Raw genomic sequence first — 22230 nt, forward strand, 5'->3', positions numbered from 1 at the left:
TATTCTTATGTGTTTGTATTTTTTGATATTTTATTTCTTTCCCAATACAAAAGGGCTAGCAACAGTCCCAGAAAGCTGACCTAGGCTTAGTTGATTTGCAGATGTTCACAAATTGTTCAGTCTCACTGAATTTTGATTTAGAGCATAAAAGGCACCTTAACACCCAGCTGTAGTAGTGTAAACAGCATCACATTTGTATACTTCAAAAGAGATGCACATAGAAAGGATCAAGAGACTTTGAGAAAATGTACTAAGACTGTTTTCTACAGAGAAGAAAAATTCCCATAAGCAATATATTTTGGGTTTACAGGTATTGGCCAGCATTTAATTCTTGATATAATCTCCTTTGAGGTTAAAAAATGAGCTTGAAAACATCAATAACAAAAATAAATCACTGCACCTAATCAGTATGATGGTATAGGAACAAACAAGACTTTCTCAATAGATACAGACTAGACACTCGAAATCAGCATCATACTCCAAAAAGAGACTCAATTGACAAGAAACAGGAGTAGATAAAATAGTACCATTTTACTTAAATTGCTGACAGAGAGAGCGAGCGAGCCGTATTCCACTCCATGGCTGTCAAAAAGCGTGAGAGAGAGCTAACGGGAAGAGGTTGTGAATCATTTTGGGATCTTCCTGTCTGAAATGCTTAATACAATCCTGTCTGAAATGCTTAATACAACTATCCTGTATTACAAACTTTCTATTTAGGTACTTTTATGGAAGCATAGGGTTAAAAAGAAAGAATTAGATTAAAACAGTGAAAACTCAAACTCAGACCTCTGCAGTTCTCCGGCACAACTTTAAAATGTTCGCTCAAGTCCAATTTCAAGCTGATCAAATAGAACTACCCGTAACCAAGAAATAAAAATAAAACATCCTTTGTGGGCGACAAAATAGAATACTTTGACTGGAGTATTTTATTGCTAGTTGTTATTGTCACCTCTCCAGATAACAGGTTGCTGCTCACCCAGCTACTTAAAATGACTGAAAACTCACCTCTGGGCTCCAGTTAGTTATCTTTCAAAAATACCCTCTCATAAGAGAGGTGAATGCCTCGTCCTCTCCCTCTGCGGTGCCCATCTGTGGTTTCCACTGGTGCCGCAGTGGTCTTTCGCCTCCCATCCCCTGTTGTTAAAGCCCCTAGCTGAGTGCCCAGCAACGTCTGTGCTGCAGATCCTCTCTCCTCAATGGCTTTGGCTGAAATTCAGAAAGCAAGAGATGAAGTGACATCGGTTCTTCAGCCCACTCTCTCTAAGTAGTTTTGGTCCTACAAGTCACTTACAATTTTTCCAAAGTAGTGTTATATGAGTCCTTCCAATTTTTAAGACAATAAAAGCTGGGTTTCCTGAAGCATCTTTCTCTGCCCTTAATGTGGAATAATGGCAAGCAGGCTGTTCTCGTCACAGTTGGTCAGCGAAGTTTGCCAGGGAGAAGTGGTTTAATCAGCAAATGTGAACTACTCAGCTCAGAAATGATGTGTGGCAACTGGCTGAATGCATTCTCTTGCAAAGCCCCAAGTGTTTTTCAAGTCCTGGGAGCTTCAGTTCCAGAGCAGCACATTCAAAGCTTTTGCAACTACTGAGGGAAAATCGGCACCTTCCCTGCTGCTATTCAGAAGTGGGTAGGTGACGAAGTTAAAGGATATTATATCAGTTTCTCATAGTTATCGCTGAGATGGCAGGCAGTGCACAGATTTTCCAAGGGAATATCATGCATCTGTGAAAAGTACCCATTTTATGCAAAGTTACAAAACACAGAATTATCCACAACCTGGAAATTTTTTCAGTTCTCCATGAGTGTTTACTGCAAAGAAGTTGTTAGCATTTCTTCCAGGCATTTCCTAACAAAAAAAAAGGAAGCACAACATGTAATCTGTGAACTGTTACTCATTCTTTGAACAATGGATGCTATTTTTTGCAAAGACCCCAAGCGGCGCAGGGGCAAGTTTTCTCAGCATCTGTAGGAAGGTGGTATGGCAACAGTTGTTGAAGGAGAAGGGACAAAGAAGTCTTCATATCGCTTTTGTGGTGTTTACTTTTGAAAAACCAGATTGAGTTTCCAGACATCCAGTGGGGAAGTATTTGCCATCCCTGGGACTTGTCTCCTACATTGAGGGGAGCGGCAGGCAGGGGATCAGACTCCTGCTGTCACTAACTATGTGTAAACACCTGGGTTTGGGGATTTATAATGAGGTCTCCTGAGATGGGTTCTGCTACTACTAATTGCTATTACTCATTTGAACGGGAAGAATGTTTTAGACATCTGTGGTAGCGAAACTGCAAAGCACTGCAGAGCTGTAGGCAAAATTAAGTGAAGTGGTGGAGTGTGCAGTTCCTTGTGCTCAATGAGTTTGAGCACAAAGGTCAAATAGGTGAAGGTCCTGACTCCGGCAAAGCGAGAGCGTGATGTTCAGCTTGTGCTGAAACCCGTTCCCGTCACCTCAGACCTTATTTCGCGGTACTGGGACCAGGGCAGCTGTGGCCGCAGCACAGGCACGGGGTTTCTCCAGCCCCCTGAGCACACCCAGGGCAGCAGGCTTACCTGTCCCTCCCCAGTCACAAGGTAAAGCCTGGCATGGTGATAACGGTCAGTTATTCCATATTCCATGTCTGAAGGCATTGCCGAGGTTTGTAATAATTGCATATGCCCTCCGCTGTAAGCAGCAGGGCAGGCTGAGTTCAGCACTTGCTGCGCTCCCACCATCCTCACGCTTGCAAACAGATGGGCCTCGTGTACAAGTCATGTCTCAGTTGCATTTAGCTAACAAAAGCAGCAATCAAAATCACCACTGCGTCCACAAAGAATAATGAGGATTAGAGTCTCGTCCAGTGTGCCGGGAGGCTCATTTGCATTCCCTGATCTGGCTAGTCCCCATTTTTCCATTTTATCAAAGGACCCCCCCCAACGTCTTTCTGTCCCCAAGACAAGAGAGCTAAAAAGCTTTCGTTGATGGCGGGGCAGGGAAGATCATGTTCATCACATCTCCTTTATACATAATTCTTACACATCATATACTTCTGCCACAATTATCATTTAATTTATGCCTCTCCAGAAAAAGACACCAGTCATCTCCGTGGCTGCCCTGTTTATCATCTCCGGCTGCGGGAGCCGGTACCGGCCAGGTGCAAGGACAATGGCTGGCTATTCATTTCTCTGCACCAGCTGTTCCCCTCAGCATGCGCCGAGTCTGGGTCCTGCTGATGACAACCCTGTTATGGCTGCTGCTGTGAGTTCCATTTTATTTTAAGAGCTAATCCAGACTGATCATTCTGAAAGTGTGTGTAAGTATAGCAAGAGGGAAGTATATTTTATAGAAAGGCATGTATTATAGAGTAGCTTATAGGCCTGTGTGAGCTTTTGGGTTTTTTTCCCCAGATTCACGGGAGATGTGGACTGGTATGATTGATCATGCCACGTAGTGAATCAGTGTCCACCGAATTCTGTGTTCCAGTATATGGGTCAAATCTTTACTTAAGCCACCAGCGATAGCTGTCACGAGTGCAGTACCTGATAAAAATGGGTGGATGCCAAAGAAGAGTACATCTCGGCCCCACAAAGACCCCGGAGCCAGCAGAGCCTGTTTCCTTGGATCTGCTTGTGACCATAGGAGTCGGTCTGTACCAGCAGCTTAGAGGTCCTAGGACAAGGCTGCTTCTGGCTTTCTGTTACATGGACCCCCAAACAAGAAGAGGAGAGGAGAGGGTGCTGGTGTTGAGGAGTTCATAATGACTTGATGGCACAGGAAAGAAAAGAAAATTTGCGTACTAAATGTCACGAGGCCTCAGAAGCCCGGATTGAGGATCCAGGTCCCAGGCATTTGCTTTCAGGAGCATGAAACCCATAGTTTCCCATTTAAAAAGCAAATAAGACTACCTGGGTTTTCAGGGCATTTCTGGTTCTGGTTTCAAGTTCTGCTCTTCACCAAAACATTATCTGCTAGCTTTTTAAAAATTGCTTTGAACAAGACATTTTGTAACAAAGGGGGAGATATAATTTGCAGCTGTATGAAAACAATGCAAAAAAATGAGAAATTAATCTCAGAAAATCTTTACTTAGCCTCAATGATGTCATTCACAGATCTCTTCCAACTTTAAATTTTAAATTAATTTTTCAACTAATTGTTTTGTTTCCAAAACTTTTTCATTAACATTAAATGGAGACAAAACCCCCTGGCTTATAGCTATGGCAGTTACATCTAACTTACATCAATGGAGATTTTCCTCCCCCTCTTTCTTCTCCCAGCTCATTCTACTATACTCTCAGTCAAAATTCCCCACCGAAGAACGTGCTTCTGCCTCTTAAGATTTCTGCTCGCTTCCCTCCAGCTGAGAGGAGGAATTTGCCAGTACTTTGACCTTTCTCTCTCTACTAATCTAACTAGAGTTGGTAGATGCCAAAGGTAGCTTAGTTATTTCATACTTTTCCAGTTTTATCTGCCAATAGTCTGTCATTCTTTGTGTAGACTCAGGTGTCTGCAGAATAGTATATTCTGTTCTTCTACAGGCCAACAAGACAAATGGGATGATGTAAATATGGCAATAGAACCCCCGAAAAAAATTAAACTTTGAGAAAAGTCACTCAAAAATAGCTTAAATTCCAATGGACCCTGTATTAGTGACTCAAAATTGTGTACAAAGCCAATTAAACCAGTAGTTCATGCTGAGATACAGAGATGGGGACCGATGGCTATTTTTTGCGAATATTGATTTTCCTTCCAGGAGATCTGCATTCTCTTCCCAGCCATTCCAGAGGTTTATGGTGTGATGTTGAGAAGATCATCCTCTCTCCCTAGTTTAAAATTTCCCATTCATTAGAATAAGGACCATGATATGGCTGTCCTTTGTAAAATGCCTTGAAATCCATGGATGAAGTCAAGCCTTACACTGAAAAATCATCAGCAGTATGGATTTACATAGCAACTTCTAAGAGCCTCAGAATGCTATCCTGAAATTATACAAAAATACATACATTAATTCAGAAGTGTTCTAGTTAGATAAAGCTGTCTGAAAAGGCCATATTCCCAGTTCATGGACAATTATCCTTTTTTTTTTTTTTAATTGGGTTTTGGCCCAAATCACACCAAACTCAGAAATTATTAATATTTCCTGCAAATGGGAAATTCCAAGGGAAAAAAAAATAAATCAGAAATACCGAGGAAGGATGGCTTCCAAAAGAAATTACATTCCCGAGTGAATCCTGCATTATAGACAATGGGTGTCTTGGGTGGGGAGTAAGGAGGAAAAGAAAATTAGTCTTGCAGGATGCCTGAAGAGAACCAGACACACCTTGTGTATTTAAATTACTGTTCCTCTTCTTTTTGTGTTTTAAGCCTAACGCTTAGCCAAAATTCAAGGTTCTGTAGTCATTTTCTGTTAGGAAGATAAATTAATGATAAGAGGTGGGTGTCTTTGACACAGCTCGACTTGTTTACAAATAATGTATAAAATCTTGTTTCCTTGAACAAGGCAGAAACCAGAAAGCTGGAGACAGCTTCTCAGAAGGGGGTCCGGAGTGGCCAGCTGCCAGCGCTCGGCTCAGCAAGATCCCAGGAGATTTTCCCAGCACCATCTTCCCCCTGCTTATTCACGCCGTAACTTATGCTTGGCTTTACCTCCTCCCTCTCGGGTACGCAGGTGCTCCGGGCTGCTTGCACGGAGGCACCGTCCAGGCAGCGAGTCAACACTTGAGGTCTCTCTCAAAGCCCCCACTGCTGGGCACAGCATCGAATTAACAGAGTCTGCCTCGGATAATTTCAGAGAAAAAAAAGCTCTCAGGGCAATCTGAAAGCTCAAAAAAGAGAAGACAAGAGAACCCCCGATGTACTTTCTTCACCATAGAAAAATAACATTAATGTGAGGGCATTTGTTACTCTGGGCCTGGCTGCTGCTTTGAATATCTGAGATTGGTGATTTTCAGGATCCGACTCCATTAGGTAACAATTCAGTACACTTCTGCCACAAGATGTGCTGGTTTTGGCTGGGATAGAGTTCACTTTCTTCAGAGCAGCTAGTATGGGGCTGTGTTTTGGATTTGTGCTGGAAACAAGGTTGATAAAGCAGGGATGTTTTAGTTACTGCTAAGCAGTGCTTACACAGAGTCGAGGCCTTTTCTGCTTCTCACACCACCCCATCCACGAGTAGGCTGGGGGTGCACAAGAAGTTGGGAGGGGACACAGCAGGGACAGCTGACCCCAACTGACCAAAGGGACATTCCATACCATATGGTGTCATGCTCAGCATATAAAGCTGGGGGAAGAAGAAGGAAGGGGGGGACATTCGGAGTAATGTCGTTTGTCTTCCCAAGCAACCATCACACATGATGGAGCCCTGCTTTCCTGGAGATGGCTGAACACCTGCCTGCTGATGGGAAGTGGTGAATGAATTCCTTGCTTTGCTTTGCTTCCTTGCGCGGCTTTTGCTCTACCTATTAAGCTGTCTTTATCTCAACCCACGTGTTTTCTCACTTCTACTCTTCTGATTCTCTCCCCCATCCCACCTGGGGGGAGTGAGTGAGCGGCTGTGTGGTGCTTAGTTGCCGGCTGGGACTAAACCACGACACAAGGAATAGTCAGGATGACGCAGGCAGGATGGGGATGGGCAAAGGTGATAAATAGCTTAACACAAAGGTGGTCCACAGATGCCAACAGCATCTCTGCTTGACATAGCCGTCACTGCCAGACTCAACCTCCTCACCATTACTGTCACACGCTGAAAGGTCTCTCTTGCTTAAGAAGTAGAATTCTTTTTTCAACTCCCAAAGGAAAAGTGGATCCTCTCACACCAGGAAACATTCATGAACTCAGTGTAAATGATAATAATGAAATTGTAGTATATATGTAATTTCCAGCAGCAAAAAATCTGCCACCAGTCAGGAAGGATGAACTGGAAGAAAAATCGAGAGGACTTCATTATCTAATTTGCCATCATTCCTTGGTTTCTCCAAGTGAGGCTGTGGGCTCTGGGGTAGATCATGAAAGCTCCTTCCCTCTTTTCTTTATTATAGACCTCTGCACTACGCAAAAGAGAAGCTGGCATTGGAACCTGTAGGGATGCTATGAGCTCTAGCAATTCTAGCGAATCCATAGAGATGTTATGGAGGATAGCCCCAGGCACATGATCAAAAGAGCAGAGAGAGTGAAGGTGACGTTCAGTCTTTGGAAACACTAAGAATAGCTGAAGTTTCTTGGAAGAGCTAAACTTTTTTCCTAAGTTCCCTCATCTCTAATGAGCAAGAGTACTTCCGTCAGGTATTGAGTTTAGATGTAGATTGCAGTGTTGTTCACTACTCTGTTACAAAAGTCAAATAGATTTAACGTCCAGACCTGTAAATCCTCTGCAGTGAAACAGTGGAAAAAAATGAAGTTACAGAATGAAGACCAGTTAATGGGAGTGTATGGATGAATGGTTTGTAGGGTTTTCTCATTAACTGCCGGGCTGATTTATATTGTTGTCATTGCAATCTTTTTGTATTACGTTTCATTATGTTCAAAGAATATCATTACAATTAGATTGAAATTTGTCTTCATGGGAGGCATTGCCCTCACTGAAGGACAAGCATGATATTCCTGGGCAACCTGTAATGCAGTTTGCCACCTACAGCTGCCAGCTCACGTCCACTGGATCTTCATCACGATGCACAGGGCCAGCCCAGAATCTGGGGAAGAGTTAACAAGGTGATTTCAAAACACCCACATCTGCACTAAGCCTTCAGGTGAAAGACAAACAACCACCTTTGTGCAGGACTGAGGAAGGGAAAACCCAGGCACCTCCTTCCCTGGTTCAGCAAGGGTTGAAAGCAGCTGCTTCTGCTGGGGTCCATGCTCATGCCACCAAAAGCAGCCTGAAGACAGCCTGCCCGGGGGGATGTGTGCACACATTGCAACTAATCCCACCCTATACATCAGACTGCAAAACCAAAGACCAATTATTCACCATTTCACCTTGCCAATTAAGAGAATACTACTACCCTCGTCTTACATACAGGAAAAACGAGTCATCAAGCTATCACAGAAAGAGCTGGGGCCGGTGCCAGGACTGGGAAACAGGTATCCAAACTCCCCAGTTTGATTTCACCCTGCTTCTCTCAGGCAACAAAACCAATTTCCCACAGAGTCAGGCTCAAGCTGGCTCCTCTGGAACAGGGGAAGGCAGCAGCCAACCTATCCTGATGCCCCATGGACCATCATGGGCAGCAGGACCCTGCTGTCTGCCAGGAGCACATTGCACTTCCTAATTTTTGGCTTCTCGTAACTTGTTATTTGTTGAGAGGAACTGGGGTCTTGAAGAGACCCATGCAGTAGTTCTAGGGGCTTCTGGTTGCCTCTACAGTAGCAAAATAGCAGGCACAAAAAATAACAGTGACAAGCTTTGAAAACCAGCTTGAAAACCAAAATGTTTCATTTCCATTTAATTTTCAACATTTCATATGTGTGCATACAAGCACAGGTGTGTATTAAAAGCTTCACATGAAAAAATAAAACCAATAGCCTGGACTTCCTTAAACTCAGAGGCATCACAGTAGGTGCCTCACAGGTCCCATAGCTGACTCTGTCCTTTTCAAAGGCAGGCCAATACAAACTTCTTGCTCCTGCTGTTATAACTCAGTTCATCCTATAGACTCACAGCTTGTAGGTCCATGAGACTGCTTGTCTTGAAATAAGCACGCAGGTATTTTTCAGCTTGCAACCCTTTCCTCTTACAGCAGAACAAAGAAAGAAAATATAATAAATAAATAAATAGTTTAAAAAAAAACAACCTGAAACTTAGCAGAGAAAACAAGATGCTTGGCCAAACCTAGTTCTCTGGGGGAGCTGACAGTTGATTTGCCCTACTAACACATCTGTAATTCTCCATGCTGCAAAATAACTTCGTGGTTCAGTTTGTTTGCTCTCGGGGTTGGTGCTGAAATCCCCTAGCCACGTACTCAGGAAGGCATTCTTTTATCAAAAAAGCTTGGCTCTCTGCACTGCAAGTATTGTACGTAGCTGATATTGCCCTTCCATTATACTCTTGAATGGGATTGATCGTAGTGATGTGGCAGCAATGTGCTGACAGCAGAATTTAGTCCCAGTTTGATGGGATAAGGCAAACAGACAGATTTGGGCACTTACATTCAGGAGTGCTAATATCAAGGTGTAGATCTCTGTGGACATTACTAGCTCAATGGCAAAACTGCTGAGCCAAATTCAAGAGGCTAGTCCCAAGGAAGACATTGTATTAGGATGCTGGGAGAAAAGGAAAGGAGGGTTCAGAAGCTGAAGTCACTGGCCCAGGAGAAGCAATTAGAGTTCACTGTAGTTCTGAGGTTACATATACCAGTGGGGACTCCAACTGAATGGGAAAACAAAAGTGCTGTAGAGCAAAAGGAATATGAAGAAGAGACAAGGATTTGAACCTGGCTGGAGGAGTCCATCTCCAGGCAGACCCAGCGTGAGTGAAGGTGGTGTTTGTACGCACAAGGATAGAGGGGACAGATTCTGTGCTTGCAGCTGGTTAGGGAAGGCAATAAGCTCTGCCCTTTTTTTTTTTTGGAAGGTAAAAGGACACCCTGTTCTGCATGTTAAAAAAAAAGGAAACCAGGAGAATTTCCACACTGGAAATTCTTACACCACCTGTGCAAATACCTTTGTATCCATTGGCAACAAATCTGGAAGGTCCGTCTGCTTCCAACCAACACCCACTGATCCAACCTCACATGCTCTTACTCTATGCCCCCTCATTTTACTAGATCATAGAAAGGGAGGAGGAGGGAGAAATCCAGCCGATTTACTCTAATCCCTGAATGCAGCTTTGGATCTGCTTTGTATGGTCTCTGACCCACCCCCTTTTCTATATAAACAATACCCCGTGCTGAACAGGCGATTCTGTATTGCCCGTGGAGAAGAAAAAGGAGAGAAGAAAGGGTAGTGAGAAACAGAGATAGTATATAGTTTAGGTAAGCATATTATAATAGTGTCAGAGTTTCCATTTTATGCAAAAAAAAAAATCCCACCAGTTTTCTTAGCTTTTTTACTAGAACTTGCTGAAGTTAAGAGCAGAGAGTAATTTTATAGACTCTTACACGTTTAGCCGAATGATAGAGCAAAAAGCTTGGGAAATACCTTTCACATTTGAATGTACAAAATAATACATCTTGTGGTTTATATCAGCCTGGCTTTCTACACGCCTAGGATTTAAATGTAAATCTTTGCCAAACATAAGGAGTTTTTAAGGGTGTTAATCACATAGCCCTTTTTACAGTGTGCGAAGTGATTTGAAATCATTGGGGAGCATTAATACCTTGCGGGGAGAGTTCCAAGTTAGAAGACTGCAGTTTGCAGCACTGCTAAGACATATAAATAATTTCAGCTACAGTGGAATGTGATGATTTGAAACCATCAGTTTTGGAAATGGAAAAAAGACATGATCTTGAAAGATTCAAACCGCTGTGAATATGCTCAGCCCAATCCTACAGCGCTGATTGAGACATATTCAACAAACATCAAAGTACAAGCTGCAAGATCAAATACTTTCTGCTGGAAAACTTCCAGTAAAACTTACCCTTTCTAGCTGTGCATATCTTTAGAAACACTGGGCCTAATTGTACAGCAGTTTGCACTTGGCGTAATCACCTGCTGTTGTGTAAACTGAGCATAAAACACCTTTTCTGATCTAGTAATAATTGTACGTCATTTTGCCATCTTTGTGAGGTGCAAAGCCACAGTGAACGAATGCTTTGTTCTGCAAGGAGAAAGAAGTTGGAGAGACAATGTTCTTGCTCCCACGAGATTGCCAGGCTATAATAAGCAGAAAAAGATGGCAAGTTGAAGGGCATCCACAAAATTGTGGAAGTTACATGAAACTGAAGTAGAAAAAAAAAGGAAGTGCAGCAGCTTCATCCCTATGAGCAATATCAGCCGGAGAGTAGGAAAACATTATCATCTTTACCATCTTGTCCTTTAACCTTTCTCACAGGCAGTCTTGAGGACTGGAGGGAAAACACAGCTTGCATCCAGTTTATGTATTATTTATGTTGGACCTGCACTGTTTGAGACCTAGTACTGCGCTAATAGGAAATTTTAAGAAAAGAAAGCTCTAAAAGGGTGTAGGAACAAACAGCTGTCAACTGTTGATGCTCAGTAAGATGTAATTAGTGACATTGGATCAGATGGGATGTGTTTAAACATTACATTTGCTTCTAAAAGCCATTGTGTATCTACAGAGAAAAGAATAAAACATATTTCTAAGTCTACCAAATTTCTAAGTATACCGAAATCGTTCTTCTGAAGAAGTTTCCCTGCCTTTTGCCATGATTTAGTTCAGCAGTAAGGATGGTATGAGAGAGCAAACTGGACTTGTATGTGCAGGTTCTGAGGCATTGCATATTTAGCTTGATGAATATTTGCTATTGCAAAAGATATCTGACTTTTTTTTGAGGAGCTTGGTTGCTACCTCTGCCTCGTAGCAAGCCTTTGCAAGTCTGGAGGGGAGTGGCGACAAGTGCTCTGCCTGCCTTCCATGGAGCTCCATTCAAGCTTGGATAACAAACAGCATTTTTCAGGTTGCTGTGGTCCTTCTGCCATCTGCATTTGCACCGCCAAGATCCTGCCAAAATAACTGAGCACGAGCCCTTTCGAAGGCGGAGGATGGAGTGTGCTACCAGGAACAACTCATACATGGATCCAGAGTGAGACTCTGCTTATCCATCTTCCTCATGGAGGACTTGTATGTATAAATGCTTATGGAGCTATGCTTATCAATATGTATATATGCTCTTACATACAGCACTTACATAATATGCTCTAGGCTGGGGTTAAACAGTCTAGAATTATAATTAACACCTTCCATGCAGCCTTAATTCAGTTCCTTGTGTATGTGCAATGGGAGATAACCTCTAATTAAATGTGGGGTTTTTTTCACAGGGATCTTGTCATATGGGGAGAACCACGATAAGAAAAAGAAGCAAGATTGGGAAGTAATGAGGCTTCTTGCTTCATTTCCTCCACCGTGTAGAAAATGAAACTTCTGCAAAGAGCAAAGGAAGGAGACTGCAGGAGAGAGCATGACTTTTGGAACAAAGCAAGTGAATATTATAAAATAAAACTCAAGTCATGTCCCGGCCACTGCTGCAGAGTCCCGCCCTGACCTTAACCACAGTTCCCTCATACTGCTTCACCGACAGTGAATCTACAGTTTAGGCATGACAGGGTAGAAAAGAAGTGTGCGGGTCACTATAACAGGGTCCGACATTAGAGTGCCTGGCAGCTTTGAAAAACAGAAAAGGCCAAGTCTTTGCAAGAATAGGAAGGCACACAAACAGGACATGACACCCAGTAGGATTAGGTACCTACTAATATCCTAACTCTATGTGATGTGATATAGTTCTTTCACAACAGAAAATTTGCATTTGGCAAAATTCCCCTTGGGACAGTTTTTAAGCTCCACTCCCACATGTGAAACACCCAAGACCAGTTACTCTACTTGAAAACAGCAACAGAAAGCACTTCCCCAATTTTTCTTCCTATTACCACCGGTACATTAAATGACTTCATTTCGGAGGCAAGCTAAGGAGTAGCTTAGCAGTTTGTTAGAAGAAATAAACTAAAGATTTGAAAGCATCTGGGTAGTGATCCTGACCGGGAGACCGCTGTGCATCGAGGAGTCGGTCATCCACATCACAGCAAACCTGAGCAGTCCCAGGCCTGGGCCATGCCGTGCCACATGTCCAGCGTGGCCTTCAGCCTGCGTTGTGCTGCGCAGATCCCTTGGCCATGGGACAAACTCGTTATAACAGAGGAGCCTGAGGGCAGCTCCCGCTTGGTACCAGCGATTACGCCACCCGCCTGGCCTTGCCCTTATCTGAAAGTGCAGCAAGAACTCCTCGTGCAAACATCCTTTAGGAATAGAGTTGTTTTCTTGTAAGGCAATTATTTAATAGCTCAAAGGACCAAAAAGGAGGAACCTCTCCTTGGAAGGATCTGCCATGAGAAAATCCAGCTGGGGCCTGTCCGATGCACAAACGTGGGGTGCCCAGCATCTGAAGGAACATAAGAATTACTCACTATCTGTGTTCCTCTCTTTATTCTATCTTATTAAAATGGCTATTTTATTAACATGTTTGTTATTGGGCCTTTCTTACTGAGCTCCAGAAAGAGCCCTGCACCATTTTTCTCTCTCTCCATTTCTCTCTCTCTCACCTCACCACCACCCCCGGTGCAAAATAATGTCTTATACAGATTTTTTAAGAAACATTTTGCTGTATTTGTGGGAAACTCTGACAAGAAAAAAATACTTGGAAAGCTACTAAATGTAAGTTTAGATGATACTATCATTTGCACCATTACATCAGTAAAAGCAGATGTTCCAGTCAGGACTAGGTTGGTGCATAACATGCATGGACTAATTCAAAGAAACAATACTAACTATGGAGAGTTTCCACCAAAACGCCCTGGTGCTACCTGGAAAGCCACAGGGATGGGCTCTGTGATCAGCGGCCTTTACAAGAGCTTTTTCTATGATTTATGGGCTAAGACCTCTCAAAATAACCTCAGGTTATTTTGCCTACCCGTTATGCAAAGACGGAGACATTTTGCAGTATAACAGGTAGGGGTATGCTGCTTGGGCTTTAGGGGATGGAACAGAGCACGGAGGGATGTAATTCTGTTTAATTTACATGTTTACCCTAGAGATGTGAACTAAAACAAAAAATAGAGACCTGTAAAATGGACTGCTGTTGTTACAAAGACACAAACTCACACTTTACTTTCTCCACCGAGGGCAGAGATAGATAGTCACGCTTTTGGACAGTCACCCAAAGAGCCACATCTCAGAGCAGCGGGAGGTGGGCGCAGCACACCCACCCCTCATACTGCAGACCACCGAGCGAGGAGGAGCTAGGCGAGTGTTTCCCAGGTGGAGACAGCAGTGTCCCCGGAGCAGAGCCCCACCTCGCAACCGTGGGCAGGACTGGGCTGAGCACCCAGCGGGACCTCGGGCTCACTCAGGAGTTTCAGCCTGGGCTTCTCCCCCAGGATTGCTGCCTTCCCACAGCCAGGGCACCGGGTCACCCAGCAGCCTTCACACCTGTACTACCCCAGTGAACCTTTAAACCTGAAACACATCTCATGCCAGGTGTATTTTTTTTAAACAGTAATGTTAATGGGTTAAAATGGTAATATAAACCTCTCTCCTGAGACAAATGTATCTAGATTATGCTTGTATGTCCAAGCTGTGGCCTTGGTACCATCTGGTCAATGGTATGGTATCACTAACTACCATGGCCATGAAGCCACAAGATCATGACGTTGTGCCTGAATGGCTCACAAACTACCTGTGCTGGGGATGGCAACGTGCATAAATAGTGAGTGCAGTGATGAGACCTGTGATTTTCACACCTATTGCCCCCTTGCTTCTATAGCCAGCGCCATATACATGGCATGATCGCGTGTGAACTGCCCCATTGACTCCTAAACATTTGCAAAGATAAAGGTCCTATGAAAAGCAGAAAAATTCTTAGAAATTTGATGCAAAAAAATTTATTTCTCTTGTGGCCTCACCTTAACCATAGAATACACTCAGATTTTAGATTTAATGAAAAACCTGCCCTTGTACTGCAGACAGTGGCTTGGAAATATGACCCATTCACAGCCCGAAAAAAGGAAGGCAAAGAAAAAGCACCTCAAGCATTCTTTACAAAAGAATTTTCCAAAACCTCATCTTTGCATCAGCCTCTTGATTTTTTCGCAGCCTGACTCATAAAATGCTGAGTGTGTGTGGGAGAGGTAGAGTAGGAGTGAAGGGATGGCACTGCCATTTTAAAAATGATTATAAATAGATAAAATGCCAACTGCCTGCATTTTACCCTCAAGACATCATTAACTGGCCAAGATTACTGCCATCGTCTAGAACTAATAATGCAAAGATGATTAGTTTTGTTTCTTAGATTTAAAGGAGAGTGTCATAAGATGACAGCAACACATGCAGCTTTCAAGGTACGGCTCAAGTCAGGATTTTTCTAGACAGTTTCAGTGATGATCCTTTTTTTGTTTAAAATGGGGGCTATCAACATGGCAATTTAAAATATGTGCTTGCATGATGACTAGCAGTCTGGATTGCAATAAAACAAAAATTCGCAGTATCATTTACTTTCCACTGTTTATACCATTTACTTCCTCTTGCTTCTGCTGAAGTGACTTGGTTTCGTTTTCCCTTCTGCAGAAGCCCAGAGCGGGTTTCACCCCTGGCTGTCACCCACCGCCACATCCTGCCAGCGCTCGGGCTGCGGACTGCGGAGGGGAAGGTCTGACTTGGACATCCAAATGCAAAGCCTGCTGTTGTTGGCTGTTTTAAAAACGTAACGGAAGCATGTTGGGTACAGGCCTAAACTTCGTGATGACAGCGGGACTGTGCTATTGCCATTTTTTTAACCCTTCATTTTCTGGACCGCGTGTTGTTGCACTTTGGAGACGAGATGTGTTCAGTAATGTTAACAAAGCTGTCAAGACCCTTACTAGGGTGCACACCTATGAATGGGGTCCCAAGCATGATTGGGAGCTCTTTTGCTCACTGTGCAAGGTACTTGAGAGGGACCCAAGCTGATGTGTTCTACAAACTTATAGGTCCCTTCCAACTTGAGATACTCTATGATTCTATAAACTGCCAAGTGTGTTTATAGAGAAGAAAACAATTCTGAGAAGTCCCACTACGGCAGTTCCCTGCTATCAGGCCAGCTGGCGGGGCTTGCTTGAGTGTAACACAATACAAATGTAAGCACACAGAGCGTGCATTGTTTTCCACAACACAAAGTAAGACACAGGTTAGGGAATCCCACTCTTGGCTCTGAGCAAACCGTTCAACCTCGGTGTTGCTAACACAGGCGCACGGACCAACTTCCCAAGGAGCCCGAGGCACAGTTTTTTACACAGTCATTTCTCTTGATCTGCTGACATGTTTTTCAGCGCACCAGGTGCCATGCAGGGGGTAAGCACACAGGGCCTAGCAGCAATCTGCGCCCATCCACTGCAGATGCTCCCACACCCTTCAAGCCAGAACCATTTGCCAAAATAACGAAAGGACTCTTACGAAGAAAATTACATACATTCCTGTACAGGGCTGAGGACTGCTCGGTGTCTATGCTTCCCAGCACAGATCCTGGGGGAGTTTAGGCATGAGTGTGTGCTCATCCCCTGTGGACTTTAAGTCTGAGACAGGCACTTTGGCATTCAGCACAGACAAGGTGGCAATGCCTCTGGGTATATTGAGGCTCACATGATTTTAGGTTCCCAGAAAAGTTTTCCAGTCAAACCTTAGATGCCTGTGGACTTAGACCTAGCCAAGTACCTTGCAGATGTTATGAATCACGTACTTCAATTCAGGGACTCAAATGCCACCGAAAGTGCCTATAATGCAACTATTTACATCTTTGGATCTTGACTTCTGTGTCAGCTGCTACATAGTGCTGAACTCCTGCTGAACACTGGTGTCTTCAACTGTTGTTGCCTTTATGTCTTTTTCTTTCTAAGAAAACTGGAAGTAGATTTCCAAGAAAATCATACTGTGCTCCAAAAGACAGCTTTATAAAGGAAGCTTTTTATAACGTTAGCTACAGAGAGAGACCAAGGCCTCTTGACTAAAAAGACCTGGCAATAATATGTCTTCTATCACCAAAGCTTCACAAAGACCTAATTCTGCAAGATATAAACTCTCAATTATTCTAATGTGATCTGCTGTGGCATTTAGCAGACTTAGCAACGACCAGAAAATGCAGCTCACTAGATTCCCATTCAAACATAATTGTCATTTACTGAGTGTTTCCCCACTGGGAAAAAATAGTCAGGTTTTCAGTACATGTTGTACCAATATGTATGCATAATATGCATATACAAATACATAGCACATACTGTCCCCTCTGGAGAACAGCTTTAAGCATGGCAAGGTGACCTTAAGACTCTTAGCGTAACTCAGCTTCCAGTGGTTGTGCAGGAAAAAGGTCCGAAAAGGAACAAGGTCATGGACATAATGCTGCTATATTTGTGAAAATGCTGTACTGGAAAATGCCCGGGTCTGACTCTAAGCATTTCTCTGAAAGGAGGTTTGATCTGGATCTGATCTGACAAGACTCTGGAGCATGTTTGTAGATTACACTACTCCCTCCCCAGGTACCAGGCTGGTATTTAACCTCTGCGAGTTGCTCAGGTGCTCTGGCGGAGATAAGCATAATCTGCAATGACATCTATGCTACACCGCAAGATAATGCTTCTTCTGGTGCGTTATTCAAAATACCTGCCAGGAGACTAGCTTCAGCTGCTTAAATATGCATCTACAGTGCATTTGTGGCTAAAGCTGTACTCAGAGTGGCAGAATTAAACTGAACTGCCACCCTCAGGAAAACTTCATTAGAACCATTTCACATTAAGCAGTTTATGTAACTAGATCCTAAATACACCAGCTTTCTAGAAACACTGTCAAGCACTTATCCCTAACTAACCCATTCAGCTTTTTTTTAAAAAAGGAGTACGTGGAAATATTGACCATACAGATTCCTTGAAATCATTGCACTGGCGCAACTCTTCAACCTGCTATTGATTTTCTTTGAGAATACCATTTCAGATCAAAACACTGAAGATATCTTGCCTTGAAAATCAAATCCTTAGGTGATCTAAGTTGGTATGGGTGCTGGACCTTTGAGCAAAGGCAGACCATTGTTTTTTAGTGTCACCTGTAACCTCAGCAGTCTTGACTTGGATCCTGTCTGCATGTATTGGAGACCATTAAGAAGTTCTTTTGTCCTCATCTTTTTCTCTGGTACATAGTAAATGCACCAAAGGGGACAGTTTGGGTCTTTTTCATAAGCTTAATGGACAGTTTCCAAAGCAAAATTTGACTGCTCTGTAGGGAAGCAGAAAAAAACCCCAGAGTACTTGGGCATCGTCATCTTTTGGGTTGCAAAACAAAGCAAGTCTTACTGACTTTTGTCCTGAAAGGTATTCAGGCTTAAATATGTCACTGGGTCACCAAACTCATGTTCTTCAACCTAGCCAGATCACCTGTTCCAAATAGCTGTAAGAGCACTGAAACATACTTTTTGCTCTAGGGTTTCACTTTCCCTCAAATTGCTTTGTTCATATTTAGTTCGACTGTTTGTGGCTGGCTTTGGACTGAATCACTTTCTTACACATCAGAAAAAAAGATCCACTACAGACCAAATGTCCCATATTTGCTTGAGAAGGACATGAATGAGAACACAAATTTTGCAAAATTACTGACTTTGCCAGCTACCAAAACAAATGCATGTTGGGCTCTTTTGCTTTTTTAAAGTCTTTGAAACCATGATTCCCATCAAACGATTATGAGACAGAGGATTTTAGGCAATACTGAACATGAATTGTGCTGCAGCGTGTAGACCAAACCTTTAGGACTGTTCTTTAATATCAGGCGGAGGTAATAAAAAAATATCATTAATGGTTAGTGCTTTGATATGGAGCCACAAGGCTCCGTGGACATAATGCTCCATGCCATGTCCTGTGGCATTCATTGGTTCATGCTGTGTCACCTTAGCAAAGGCTCTGCAACTATTTAAACATGCTTAATAGTCACTTCGTGCTGCTGGAGTAGAAGAGAATCTCAGCCTATTTCTGAAACATCCAACTATTTTAAAATAAAACTGCTAAGTATCAGTGGCAATATAATCAGTTTTCAGCATGTTAGAACTTCCTTCTCCTGTTACTCTTTTTCTTTCATTCAAGTGTTGTGACAAAGAAACTAAGTAAAGATAACCAACTTTACACAGATATGAATGGCAAAAGCGACATTCATTGTCACTGAGAGAAATCCCTTGAAGCGGAAAGAACATCTCCAGCAAAGCTTTGGAAGCAAGATGAGAAATGAGCAAAACACAACATGCATTTTCAAAATTTATTCCAACATGAGAGGCATAGAAAAGATAGTATCATATACATTTCAACCCCTCCTTTGCAAAAGTTCCCAGCAAAAACCTATGCTCACAAGAGAAATAGCTGTAATGTTTAAGATGTTACCACCCCTCGCCAGAAGTTATGCAGACGTGCGCCTCAGTGCCTTCACAGCTTAGTCAAAACTGCTTTGAAAAGCACATTTATCTCCAGTCACTGGATTTTGCATGGAAACAGCTGAGGTGAGTGCATACACTCCACTCCATCAGTTTCTCTAACAGTCCTTGCAGAAGACATACAGTAGTAACATCTTAAATTGTACCAGCTAGATTTGCCTGGGGCTCATCTAAACTCTTTTCAAGGTTCCACCATGCTCTCAGAGCTTATGTAGATGGAGACTGAATTAGCTAAGCTACTCTTTCACTGGTTTCCCAGCATTATGAATGGTGAATGGAGTGAAATCCAGTTGGCAGCCAGTCACAAGTGGTATTCCCCAGGGCTCGGTACTGGGGCCCGTCTTGTTTAATATATTTATCGATGATCTGGATGAGGGGATCGAGTGCACCCTCAGCAAGTTTGCAGACGACACCAAGTTGGGCGGGAGTGTTGATCTGCTCGAGGGTCGGAAGGCTCTGCAGAGGGATCTGGACAGGCTGGATCGATGGGCCCAGGCCAATTGTATGAGGTTCAGCAAGGCCAAGTGCCGGGTCCTGCACTTGGGTCACAACAACCCCATGCAACGCTACAGGCTTGGGGACGAGTGGCTGGAAAGCTCCCCCGCAGAAAAGGCCCTGGGGGTGTTGATTGACAGCCGGTTGAAGATGAGCCAGCAGTGTGCCCAGGTGGCCAAGAAGGCCAACAGCATCCTGGCCTGTATCAGAAACAGTGTGGCCAGCAGGAGTAGGGAGGTGATCGTGCCCCCGTACTCGGCACTGGTGAGGCCGCACCTCGAATCCTGTGTTCAGTTTTGGGCCCCTCACTACAAGAAGGACATTGAGGTGCTGGAGCGTGTCCAGAGAAGGGCAACAAAGCTGGTGAGGGGTCTGGAGCACAAGTCTTATGAGGAGCGGCTGAGGGAACTGGGGTTGTTTAGTCTGCAGAAGAGGAGGCTGAGGGGAGACCTCATCGCTCTCTACAATTACCTGAAAGGAGGTTGCAGAGAGGTGGGTGTTGGCCTCTTCTCCCAAGTGAGGAGTGACAGGACAAGAGGAAATGGCCTCAAGTTGCGCCAGGGGAGGTTCAGACTGGATATTAGGAAAAATTTCTTTACTGAGAGAGTGGTGACACGCTGGAATAAACTGCCCAGGGAAGTGGTGGAGTCACCCTCCCTGGAGGTATTCAAGGAACGTGTGGATGAGGCATTGTGGGACATGGTTTAATGGGCGTGGTGGTGTTTGTTTTTTGATGGTTGGACTTGATGATCTTACAGGTCTTTTCCAACCTTTGTGATTCTGTGATTATCACAGGCAGGTAACCGCTCTACTGACCACTCTTTTATGCTGTTGTCAAAGATCTCTGTATCTTCCTACTTCCCAGCAGTCAGGAGAATGACTTGCTATTTTGGAATCGCTGGTGCTCCTGGCTGACCCACTAACTTCCTGCAGACCCACGGCTGGCAAGGTCATGAACCCATCACAGGGGACTGCGGATTGTCCTACTGTTTAGAAAAATAGGTAATGCCTTCCCCATAGTTAGCTTTTCCATTATTGTGTCAGGTGCTCCAGGAACTACATCTTGTATTCAGGCCATTTGTTGTAGTAATTATTTCCTTAACAGAAATGCGGTCCCATGCATGTGAAGCGATGTTAGTATCTGATTTTCTCTGAAAAAATATAATTTAGAAATGAAGTCTTGAGTTCTTGTATACAACCTGAAGTGAAGAAGCCTACAGAATTCTGGGGCCAGTAGACACATTAAGTGTTGCACTGAGGGCAAGTTCTTGGATATATGTCCTTGTTCATGCTGTTCCTCTTCTGCTTTCAGAAACAGAGGGAAAATGAATCTCAACTCCCCCAGGCAGTACGCAGTCACACTCTCCTCTGGTTGTTACAGATTTGTTTTAGTTCCAAGTTTCTCTGTCTCTTTCTACACAGTGTTCCCAGAAGACCTGAATACATTTATTTGCATTCTTAAGAGGATAAATCCAAAATGAGACATAAAGGTCTCTTCATAGCCCCATCTCAGCTCCAACCCAGCATCGAGCCTTAAATTTACCGGTACCTAAATTTTCAAGATGGAGGCCCCTTCAGTGCTTTAAAGAGCTGTTGTGAACACACACTGAGAACTATATCCTGGCTGGGGCAGGCTGACGCCCTCCCATACCAAAACGGGCATCTCAGACAATCACAAAGCACTTGGTATCTGTCAGCATACTCAGGCTATCCTGTGAACCCAGACAATGACTCAGGCTGTCGACAAAATAGAGGCAGAGGAAAACACAACTGTGGTTATTTGGTAATGCAGAGCTGTCTGGTCTCACCCCTAATGCAGAAGGCCTGGGTCTCAGTCGTCCTCCTTTCCACCTCTGGGGCGCAGTGGTGTAGGCACTTGTCAGCTCAGATCTGGAAGCAGAACAGCTGCATTGGAGTGACAGGGCACTGGAGCCAGTAAGCTGTGCTGAGCTCCTACTCTGCTTCTGAGCTCCTACTCTGCTTCTGAGCTCCTACTCTGCTTCTGAGCTCCTACTCTGCTTCTGAGCTCCTACTCTGCTTCTGAGCTCCTACTCTGCTTCTGAGCTCCAGCTGGCTTGGACCCAGACAGCTCAAGTTTCTCTGAGTATCACTTTCCTGCTCTCCAGATTCTGGGGCCAGCACAGGCAGAGGCAGCCCAGATCTGTTTGCACACAGGATTTGAGTTGTTTTCCTGTTGTCGAAGCAGAGCAAACAAAGATGAAAGAGGCAGCAGCTGGAATTACACAGCTTTGTAGAGATTCCATAATGGTACGTGCATTTCCTGTATCTGGAAATAAGGAGACACTTTCCAAGCATTTTGCACTTGTAAAAGGCTGCTAAGTAAAGGGAAATTCACCCATCTTGCAACTTTAAGATCTGCAGCTGCAGAGTGGAAACACAGAGCAGTAAGCAGTTTGCTTACCCATTGCTGCTTTCCCCATGCAATTCTTTCTCCCTACTGGAAGGAGCATTTTTGCCAGCAAAGAAGAATTATCAGTAAGCTAGAAAACAATCAAAAGGGCTTTTTTTCCTCCCCTTACATTTTTTGACTGGAGTGATTTACAGAAAGTATGATTTCTGTGGGGAAATAATCACAATCTGAAGCTGCTGTACCATCTTCTGGTTAACACTGCATGAAAGTATTCAGGGAGCTCCCCACCCACT

This window comes from Gavia stellata, chromosome 2 (assembly GCF_030936135.1).
Source record: "Gavia stellata isolate bGavSte3 chromosome 2, bGavSte3.hap2, whole genome shotgun sequence".
Taxonomy (NCBI): Eukaryota; Metazoa; Chordata; class Aves; order Gaviiformes; family Gaviidae; genus Gavia; species Gavia stellata.